Source organism: Orycteropus afer, unplaced genomic scaffold (genome assembly GCF_000298275.1).
Source record: "Orycteropus afer afer isolate SDZICR_OR568_19922 unplaced genomic scaffold, OryAfe1.0 scaffold00223, whole genome shotgun sequence".
NCBI classification, from domain to species: Eukaryota; Metazoa; Chordata; class Mammalia; order Tubulidentata; family Orycteropodidae; genus Orycteropus; species Orycteropus afer.
The window spans coordinates 1,519,599-1,530,904 of record NW_006921810.1 but is presented as its reverse complement, the minus strand read 5'-3'; the positions used below and the strand labels follow the sequence as shown (position 1 = coordinate 1,530,904).

Below are 11,306 nucleotides of genomic sequence, written 5' to 3'. Positions count from 1 at the left end.
ATTTTCACGCAAATTCTTCTGCTAGTTGGGGTTTAGTCCAATTCTGTATCCTTCCCTTCACGGCTCAGGGGTCCAAGATTATTTTCTCTGTCTGTGTTAATTGGTTTCCCTTTTCTTTGTTGAAGAGGGTCTGTGCAATCCTTCTGCCTAGTCTGCCATCTTGCCAGAACCCCCCTGCTTTCTGATTTCTTGACTGCTGCTTCCATGGGTATTGATTATGGATCCAAGTAAAATGATCCCTGATGACTTCAATATTTTCTCCATTTATTGTGATGTTGCTTACTGATCAAGTTTTGAGGATTTTTGTTTTCTTTATGTTGAGGTATAATCCATACTAAAGGCTGTATGTAGTCTTTGATCTTTATCAGTAAGTGCTTCAAGTCTTCTTCACTTTCAGTAAGCAAGGTTGTGTCATTTGCAAATCACAGGTTCTTAATAAGTCTTCCTATAATCCACTACTGCATTTTTCGTATAGTCCAATTTATCATATTATTTGTTCAGCATACAGATTGGAAGAAGCTCTAGTAGTGTAGCACCTAAGGCACTTGACTGCTATCCAGAAATCTGGCAGTTCAAACCCACCAGCCACTCCTTGGAAGGAAGATGGGGCAATCTACTTCTGTAGTGATAATGCCTCGGAAACCCAAGGAGGGGTTGCTATGAGTCGTGTCTGATTCGACGGCACATAACAGCAACAACAACATACAGATTGGATAAGTATGGTGAAGAATACAGCCCTGACACATACCTTCCTGATTTTAAAACATTCATTAGCCACTTTTTCTGTTCAAATGACTGCTTCTTGGTTTATGTATAGGTCCCTCATGAACACGATGAGTTATTCTGGGATTGTCTTTCTTTGCAATGTTACCCATAATTTGTTTTGATCCACGTAGTCAAATGCCTTGGAATAGTCAATAAAACACAGGTAAACATCTTTCTGGTATTTGCTTTCAGGCAAGATCTATTTGACATCAGCTTTTATATCCCTTATTTCATGCCATTTTCTGTATCTGCCTTGACCTTTTGGCAGTTCCTTGTCATTCTATTGCTGCAACAATTTTTGACTTATCTTTGGCAAAATTTTACCTGCATGTGATTAATAATATTGTTTGATAATTTCTGCATCCTATTGAATTACCTTTCTTTGGAATAGGCATACATACAATCTCTTCCAATTGATTGGCCAGATACCTGTCTTCCGCATTGCTTGAGATAAATGAGTGAATGCCTCCAGCACTGCATGCATTTGTTGAAACGTCTCAACAGATATTCTGTCAATTCCTAAAGTCCTGTTTTTCTCCAGGTCCTTCAGTGCAGCTCGGACTTTTTCCTTCAATACCATCTTGACCATATACTACCACCTAAAATGGTTGAACATCAACCATTTCTTTTTAGGCCAGTGACTCTGTGTATTCCTTCCACCTTCTTTTGATACTTCTTCCATTGTTCAATATTTTCCTCATGTTGTTTGGTATCACCAACTCATAGTGACCCTATGTACAACAGAACAAAATCCTGCCTGGTTCTCTGCCATCCTCATAATTCCTGCTGTTCTTAAGCCCATTGTTGCAGCCACTGTGCCTATCAATTTTATCGAGGGTCCTCCCCTTCTTCACTGACCCTCCATTTTACCAAGCATGAGATACTTCTCCAGAGAATGGTCCCTTCTCACAACATGACCAAAGTAGGTGAGATAAAGTCTGGTCATTTTTACTTCCAAGGAGCATTCTGGCTGCACTTCTTCCAGACCAGATTTGTTAATTCCTCTGGCAGTCCATGGTATTTTCTCCATTGCCTCTTTCCACAAATGTAGTCGATCTGATTCCTATGTATTCTGTCTGGTACGGTCCATGTGTATAGCTGCCATTTATGGTGTTGGAAGAAAGGTATTTGCAATGAATAAGTCATTGATCTTGCAAAATTCTATCATGTGATCTCCAGCATCATTCTATCAGTAAGGCTGTATCTTCCTACTACTGATGATTCTTCTTTGTTTACAACTTTCACATTCCAGTCACCAGTGATAATTAATATACCTTGATTGCATGATTGGTCAATTTCAGACTGCAGAAATTGATAAAACTCTTCAATTTCTTCATGTTTGGTTTTAGTGGTTGGTGTGTAAATTTGAATAATAGTAGTATTAACTGGTCTTCCTTGTGGGGGTATAGATATTATGCTATTACTGACAGCATTGTACTTCAGGATAGATCTTGAAACATTCTTTTTGATGAAGAATGCGACACTGTTCCTCTTTGTCATTCCCAGTGAAGCAGACCATATGATTAGCTGATTCACAATGGCCAAAACCAGTCCCTTTCAGCTTACTAATGCCTATGATGTCAATCTTTATGTATTTCATTTCATTTTTAACAAGTTTCAATTTTCCTAGATTCATACTTCATACATTCATGTTCCAATTATTAATGGATGTTTGCAGCTGTTTCTTCCCATTTTGAGTCATGCCCTGTCAGCAGATGGAGGTCCCAAAAGCTTTACTCCATCCACATCACTGAGTCAACTCTACTTTGAGGAGACAGCTCTTCCACAGTTGTGTTTTGAGTGCTTCCAAACTGAGTGGCTTATCTTCTAGCACTATATCAGATAATGTTTATGTTTCAGGAATATTCTTAAGGTTTTCAGTAATATATCAGACAGTGTTTCACTGCTGTTCATAAGGTGTTCACTGGCCAAGTTTTTAGAAGTCATTGGCCTCATCCTTCTTTCCAGTGTGTCTTAGTCTTGAAGCTCTGCTGAAACCTGTCTATTATGGGTGACCCTGCAGGTATTTGAAATACTGGTGGCATAATCTCCAGCCTCATAGCAACATGCAGGCTGTACAGTACAACAAACTGATAGAGGAGTGGTGAGTTTTGCCCATTGAATCCTTCAGTATTGCAATTGAGGCTTGAATTTTTTCTTTGGTTCTTTCAGCTTGAGAAATGCTGAATATGTTCTTCTGTTTTGGTTTTCTAATTCCAGGTATATTCACATTACAGTGTAATTATTTTACTTTCTCTTTTCAAGCCACTCTCTGAAGTCTTCTGTTCAGCCCTTTCATTTCATTTTTTTCTTCCATTTGCTTCAGCTACTCTCTTTTCTAGAGCAAGTTTCAGAATCTCATCCGACATCTATTTTGGTCTTTTCTTCCTTTCCTGTCTTCTTAATGACCTTTTGTTTTCTTCATTGATGATGTTCTTAATGTCATTCCACAATTTGTCTGGTCTTCAGTCATTGGTATTCGATGTGTCAAATCTGTCCTTCAGGTGGTCTCTCAATTCAGGTGGGATATAATTAAGGTCATATTTTGGTTGTCATGGACTTGTTTTAATTTTCGTCAGCTTCAGCTTGAACTTGCATATGAGTAATTGATGGTCTGCTCCACAGTCAGCTTCTTGCCTTGTTTTGACTGATGATATTGAGCTTCTCCATTGCCTCTTTCTACAGATGAAGTCGATCTGATTCTAGTATATTCAATCTGGAGACATCTATGTGTATAGCCGTCATTTATGTCATTGAAAAAAGGTATTTGCAATGAATAAGCCATTGGTCTTTTAAAATTCTATCATTTGATTGCCAGTGTCATCTTACTCACCAGGGCCATATTTTCCAACTACTGATGTTTCTTGTTTGTTTCCAACTTTTGCATTCCAATTACGAGTAATAATTAATACATCCTGATTATATGTCTGGTCAATTTCAGACTGCAGAAATTGGTAAAATATTCAATTTCTTTATCTTTGGCTTTAGAGGTTGGTATGTAAATTTGAATTATATTTGTATTAACTGATTTTCCTTGTAGGAGTATGGATATTATCCCATCACTGACAGCATTGTACTTCAGGATAGATCTTGAAATGCTCATCTTGATCATGAATGCAACACCTTCCTCTTCAATTTGTCATTCCTGGCAGAATAGACCACATGATTGTCTGATTCAAAATGGTCAATATCATTAGTCCATTTCAACTCATTGATGCCTAGGATATTGATCTTTATGTGTTCTTGTTCATTTTTGACATCTTCCAGTTTTCCTAGAGTCATACTTTTACATTCTATGTTCTGATTATGAATAGATGTTTGCAGTTGTTTGTTCTTATTTTGACTTGTGCCACATCAGCATATGAAGATCACGAAAGCTTTACTCCATCCGTGTCATTAAGGTCACTCTACTTTGAGGAGGTAGCTTTTCCCCAGTCATATTTTGAGTGCCTTCCAAACTGAAGGGCTCATCTTCCAGCACTATATCAGATAATGTTTCGTTGCTATTCATGAAGTTTTGTAGTAATAGATCAGACATTGTTTCCCTGCTATTCATAAGATTTTCAGTGGCCAATTTTTCCAGAAGTGGGTGTTCCCAACCTTTTTCCCATTCTATTTTAGCCTGGAAGCTCTGCTGAAACCTGTCCACCTTGGGTGACCCTGCTGGTCACCGGTGGCATAGCTTCCAGTGTCACAGCAACACACCAGCCGGCACAGTACAACAAACTAATAGACGAGTGGTGGGATTTCATAGCATTAAATGGATATCCTAGGTTTCAAATGGAAGCTCTGGTAGCGTAGTGCCTAAGGCACTTGACTGCTAACCAGAAGGCTGGCGGTTCAAACCCACCAGCCACTCCTTGGAAGGAAGATAGGGCAATCTACTTCCGTAGTGATACTGCCAAGGAGGTTTCAAATAAGCTCTTCCTTGTGACTAAGGAATAATTTTATCTTAGTTATTTAGTGCTGATTTAACACAAATACCACAAGTGGATGGGTTTAACAGACAAATTTATTTGCTCACAGTTTAGGAGGCATTGGCTCTTGAGGAAGGCTTTCTGTCTCTATTGGCTCTGGAGGAAGGTCTCTGTCTCTTGAGCTTTGGCTCCTGGGTGATCTTCATGTGACTTGACTTTTCCCTTCCTCCATCTCTCTTTCTTCAACTTGCATGTGTAATCTCTCTCTCTCTTTTTTTAATAAAGTTTCTAAACTGGTAGGAAAAAAAAAGTACAAAATAAATTTTTCAAGAAAAGCAGAAGAAATGGAAGTTGAAAACAAACAAAAACCTCTTATAGAAAACTTTAAAAAAAGAGAGAGAGAAATGAGCATAATAAAAGTCACTAAGGAAAACTTAAAACAATGGAGGAAACAAGCTTCCTTGTTTAATCTTGTTTTAATCTCTTCACAAGAGATCTATTTTAATCAGACCCTGCACTAATCGTGCCTCATTAACATAACAAAGACAACCCATTCCTAAATGGGATTATAACTTTAGGCATATTGATTAGGATTTACAACACATATTTTTGGGGGCCACAATTCAATCTATAACATATAGAAATGTGAAAGACGGGCAAACTGAGAGCCACACAAAAGCAAGGAAAACAATGGTGGTAGTTGAAACAGGTCAAAGTAGTACAAATTATGGAAAACTTTTAAGCCTATGTGCAGGATTTTGATGTTTGATGCCAATGTTCAAAGGCAGAATGATTTTATTTACATTTTGATAATGATACAGTATATGTGGGTCTGGGATTTGGAGTCAGTCCCCTAAGTTTAAATCCTCACTCTGTGGATTATTACCTATATGTGAATTTATGGGAGCTCTGGTGAAGTAGTGCCTATGGAACTTGACTGCTAACCAGAAGGCTGGTGGTTCAAACCCACCAGCTACTTCTTGGAAGGAAGTTTGGGCAATCTACTTCCTGGTGATACTGCCTCCTTGGAAATCCAAGGAGGGGTCTCTATGATTTGGATCTGACTTGATGGCAAATAACAATAATGACAACAACAATAACAACATGTGAATTTAGGCAAGTTATGAAATACCTTTGAGCCTCAGCTTTCTTATCTCTTAGTTGGTGATGCCGATACCTACTTGATACAATTGTTGTAAGGATTAAATGGATTAAATGTTGTAAGGATTAAATGAGTCAAATTGCAAAGTGCATAGGACAGTGCCTGGCATACAGTAAGCATGCACTATAGAATTGCATGCTTTTTGATGCAACACATGTTCATATGTTGTTACAGTTATCATCTCTGCCTTTTAGTAAGGAATCCCTAGGTGGTGCAAACAGTTAACACATTTGGCTGCTAACCAAAATGGTGTTAGCGTTTTGGTGCTAAACAAAAAGGTGTTAGCAGTTTGAGTCTACCCAAATGGACCCCTGAAGAAAGGCCTGTGGTTCGAACTCCAACAAATCAGCCAGTCTCTAGCAGCTTGAAAAAAGAAAAAGCTTTGCAGTCAGTTCTTAATAAATTATAGAGCTGGGGAGGCTAGAAACAAGGTGTAGAATGACTAGGATTTGGTGGTAGAAGTTATAAGGCACAAGACATATAAAAATACTTTTAAGAAGAAGCATCAGGCTTAACAGTTAAAAAGATGTAGATTTCGGGTATAAAGGATAAAAAAGGAAAGGGCTTAAGTTATTAGGAACTTTTTTTTTTTTTTAAATGCATTTTATTGAAATATAATTTATGTACAGTGAACTACATACACAAAACTAAAGTGATATGGGTCAATGTATTTTTTTTTGTTGTTGTTGCCATATTCCCTCCCCTCCACTACCACCCTTGGTAACCAATGAAGAAAGTTTCCCTCCATATATAAATCTTTCCTTGACCCTCTACAACAACGAAGTAATACTATATTTGTCCTTCTGTGATTGACTTATTTCACTCAGCATAATGTCCTCCAAGTTCATCCATATTATGCAGTGTTTTGCAGACTCTACATTATCCTTTAGTGCTGTATAGCATTCCATTGTGTGTATGTACCACATTTTGGTCATCCACTCTTCTGCTGATGGGCAAGTAGGTTATTTCCATCTTTTTGCTATTGTAAATAGTGCTGCAATGAACATGAGTGTGCATTTATCTGTTCTTGTCCTGGCTTTCACCTCTCTAGGATATATACCTAGTAATGGGATTGCTGGGTCAAATGATATCTCCAATTCCAGCTTTCTAAGGAATCGCCATATTGCTTTCCACAGTGGTTGTATCACTTCAGAGTCCCACCAGCAGTGTATGAGAGTCCCAGTCTCTCTACATCCCTGCCAGCATTTTTTATTTTCTGTCTTGTTGAATCTTGCCATCAGTGCTGGGGTGAGACGGAATCTCATTGTTGTTTTGATTTGCATCTCTCTGATGGCCAGTGATTGTGAGCATCTCTTCATATATTAGCTGGCCACCTGAATATCCTCCTTGGTGAAGTGTCTATTCATGTCTTCTGCCCATTTTTCAATTGGATTCTTAATTCCTTTGGTGTTGAGGCATTGGAGTTTTCTATAAATCTTAGAGATGAGTCCCTTGCAAGATACGTAATTATCAGCAAATATAAATTTGTTGCTATGATTTTTGTTATGTGCTTTGTCATGGTGTAAATTTCTTTGTTCCATATAATTTTCTATGCTGAGCTCATTTTGTTTATGAGTCGTGTTATCACTTCCTTTCTTGCTATTGTTTTAGTATTTGCTAAATATTTGTGCTAGTCCTCTTTTTTATTTTGATGTGAAAGTTTATCATTTTTCTTTAAGGTTACCCTGTGATTTATAGTTTTTTTTCCCAAGTTTAGAACAGTCCATTCTATCTTGTAGTTGTCTTGACATCTCGACCATCTGGAAGTTCTGTAACAACACAGTTTATTCCCTCTTTTTGGTTTGTAGTTGTCCTCATTTGACAATTGGTATCTCTGGTTCCCTGCTTACAATATTGTAGGCTTATTTACTTTGGATACTTCCATAGCTGGGTTGGTTTCTGGGTTATATCATCCTGTGTGTAAATGGTCAGTTGTTGTTAGCTATTGTTGCTTCTCTGTCCAAAGGACTCCCTTTAGCATCTCTTGTAAGCTTGGTCTGGTTTTTAAAAATTCCCTTAATTTCTGCTTATCTGGAAATGTCCTAATGTCACCATCATATTTGAGGGACAGTTTTGCTGGGTACATAATTCTTGGTTGGAAATTTTTTTCTTTCAGGGTTTTATATATTGCCATCCCTTTTTCTTCTCACCTGCATGGTTTCTGCCAAGAAATCTGAGCTTAGTCTTACTGGTTCCCCCTTGTATGTAACTTTTGTTTTTCCCATGCTGCTCTCATGATTCTTTCTTTATCTTTGGTTTTGGTGAGTTTGATGATATGTCTTGGTGATTTCTTTTGGGGTCTATCCCATTTGGGGTTCGTTGGACTTCTTGAATGGATATATTCTCATCTTTCATCATATCAGGGAAGTTCTCTTCTAACAAATTTTAGACAATTTCTCAGTAGTTTTATTTTTCTCTTCCTGTTCTGGAATTCAAATGACACATAGGTTATTCCTTTTGATGGTATCCCACATGAACCTTACTTAGGCGTTCTTCATTTTATTTTGATCTTTTTTCTGATTGATCCCTTTCCAAAGAGGTATTGAGGTATTTGTCTTCAATTTCATTAATTCTGTCTTCCATTGCATCAATTCTACTCCTTTGCCCTTTCAATGTGTTATCTATTTCTGACAATTTAGTATTAATCTTCTGGATTTCTATCTGTAGATTTTGTATCATTTCTGATTTTTCGCTTATTTTGTCATTTTGTTCTTGTATTGTCTTTTGAAGTTGTTGTAGGGTTTTGTTGGTCTTTTCTTTGATCTGTTTCTCAATACTTTGAAGATACCTAAATATAATTCTTTTGAATTCGTTGTCAGGGAGTTCCAATGCTGCCTGTTCCTTTGGGTCTGTATCATAGTCCCTTGTTTCTCCTGCTTTATCTTGCTTCTTTGTGTGGACTTTGATGCTCTGTTTTCTTTGAGGCATTGTGACGTTTTTGTGTTTATATTTAATAGGCAATTGTGTGTTGGAGTGACTTGCCCACAATTTTTGTTTTCTTTATATGTATCTACACAAACAGGGTACTGTGCTGTGCTCCCCAATGCACTGGTTGACAGCACTTATACACATACCACCTGTCTCCTTTCCTGTTGTCCGCATCTTGTATGTACCTGCCGACTTTGACAAACAGAGCCTATTCTTAGGTCCCTGGAATCTGAATGAGAATGCTATCACTTTAAAATTCAAAATGGTTGTTGCTTGTAAACATTCAAAATGGCTGCACCCTCAGTCACTTTAAATATCCAAAATGGTCACTGCTTGTAAACATTCAAAATGAGTGCACCCTCAGTCACTTTAAACATCCAAAATGCCTGCTGTGTGTAAACAATCAAAATGGCTGCACCCTCCTTTCCGTGGAAAGTCAACAGCTCAGGTTGTCTCCCTCCTTGCTGTTTCCCTTCGTAGTCATATACCACCAGTGCAGTCGTCCCCGCAGCCCTTGGTGACCAGGGATGATCTTTAGGTCAATTCTCAGGGCCCACCACCACTTGGAAATATTCAGGCTGTTGGTCCCATCAGACTAGCTGACAGTCCACAGCTCTGACCATCTCTGTACTCACTGTTTTCGTTCAGGTTTTTCACCTTGGTGCCGAGTCCACTTCTGTATAGTTCCTTTCAGAGCTCAAGGCTCCAGGATTATCTTTGGTATCTCTGTCAGTTGGCTTTTCTTTTCTTTGTTGAAGAGGGTCTGTGTTGCTTGTCTGCCTAGTCCTCCATCTTACTGGAAGTCCAAGTCATTATTAACTTTTGTATGTATATACAGTGCTATATAGGTAGTTCTCCATTCTGAGGACTCTTATAAGTTGGCTCTGACTTTAGTGCCTCCTTTTTTTTTTATTATTATTGCCTTTTCTTATCAGTATCCTTATAAATCCAGTCTTCAGACATCTGCGAATGAGCCTCTGAGAATGATAACATCAGCAGATTACATGATGCAACATTGTGTGTAGTATGTATTACTAATGATAAGATGTACAAACAAACAAAAACAGATGCTTGTAAGTGTGGTTTGTGGTAACTCAAATGCCTCCTAAGTTGGGAACTACCTACGTATATTTGCCTAAAATGGAGTTCTGGTGGCGTAGTTCCTACGGTATTTGACTGCTAACTAGAAGGTTGGTGGTTTAAACCCACCAGCCACTCTGTGGAAGGAAGATTGAGCAATCTACTTCTGTAAAGATTTACCGCCTCAAAAAACCAGTGGGGGTTGCTGTGAGTGGGAATGTACTCCATGGCAGTAATTTCGGTTGTTTTTTTTTTTTTTTTTAATAGTCAGCATGCACGTACACTTTATCTGTGTGTAGAACACTCTGCTAAGAACTTTGGGGACAAACAAAAGAAATTGAAGATGTAAGTTTTTGCCTTTAGGCAACTAAAGATAAAGAATTTGGGCAATGAAGCTGGAAAAGAGGACTAGATCTGATTGCCTTTAGGCAAAGTCCTTCCATACCAATAGTTTACACTCTGAAAATCTGCTATAAATAAAATAATAAAATCTGCTATACAGCAAAACCAGATAAGTTGATTGATCTTTTAGTTTATAGATACAGTTATGTGAATTTGTTCAGATACTTGTTACTAGCTTATATATGAGACTCAGGAAGGGGCTTATATCACCACTGATGAATTAAATTGTGGTTTAGGGACTCAGGAGAGAGTGGAGAGAAGAGAAAGTACCCATTGCCAAAATTCAGCTAGTGGAAGAAGAGTTAAAGTATAATTAGTAATGTAATGGAAATTATGTATTCCTTTTGGAAAACTAAACTTCAGCAGTTCTTCTTGAGCATAAACACATTTTCAAACCGAGGTTGTCCACAAAAAGAATGTATAATTAATTCTTACGGAATTCATAACCGAGGTTCAAAAGTGTACTTTTGAACACTTCATTTCCTTTTAGACTTTCTAGGATCTTTTCTACATACTGAGAACTTTTTATAGGAAGGAGACTTTTGTTTATTTATTCATTCTTTAAAAATATAGTGGGTACCTATTATTTGGCACACTGCTAGGTGTGAGACACTCAAAGTGAAATTTCTGCCTTCAAGTAGCTCTTTGCACATAGGAATTGTAGTAATTGAATATTGACTATTTAAATAATATATGTATTATGTAAATGTATGTTTAATATATAAATTGATATCCTAAATTATATCTTTAGAATGTAATTTGATATTTTAACTTATAAAATTTAAATCATATTTTGTTCATAACTTTTGACTATGCAAGTATTTGTTTTTTAACTCTAGAATGAAACTCTTTTTTTTTTTTTTTCAGGAGTTAAGTGTCTTTTTTTATTGAAAAGTTAACAAACTGCCTAGTTACATTTCTTCCCTGACCCAAAAAACTCAGTGGGTAGAGTAACTGGGTCTCTAACCAAATAATTAAAGTTGAAAGGATTAAAATACCAACACAAGCCTTCAAGTTCAGCTAAGGGAGCCTTGCTACATATAAGCTAACCC

The 11,306-nt window shown here is 37.4% G+C and overlaps 1 protein-coding gene across 1 annotated transcript in view; it reads left to right on the top strand.

Annotated features, from left to right (window-relative positions):
- IFT80 (intraflagellar transport 80) overlaps nt 1-11,306 on the top strand; it is a 259,541-nt gene that overhangs the window by 104,029 nt on the left and 144,206 nt on the right. The window lies entirely within an intron of this gene.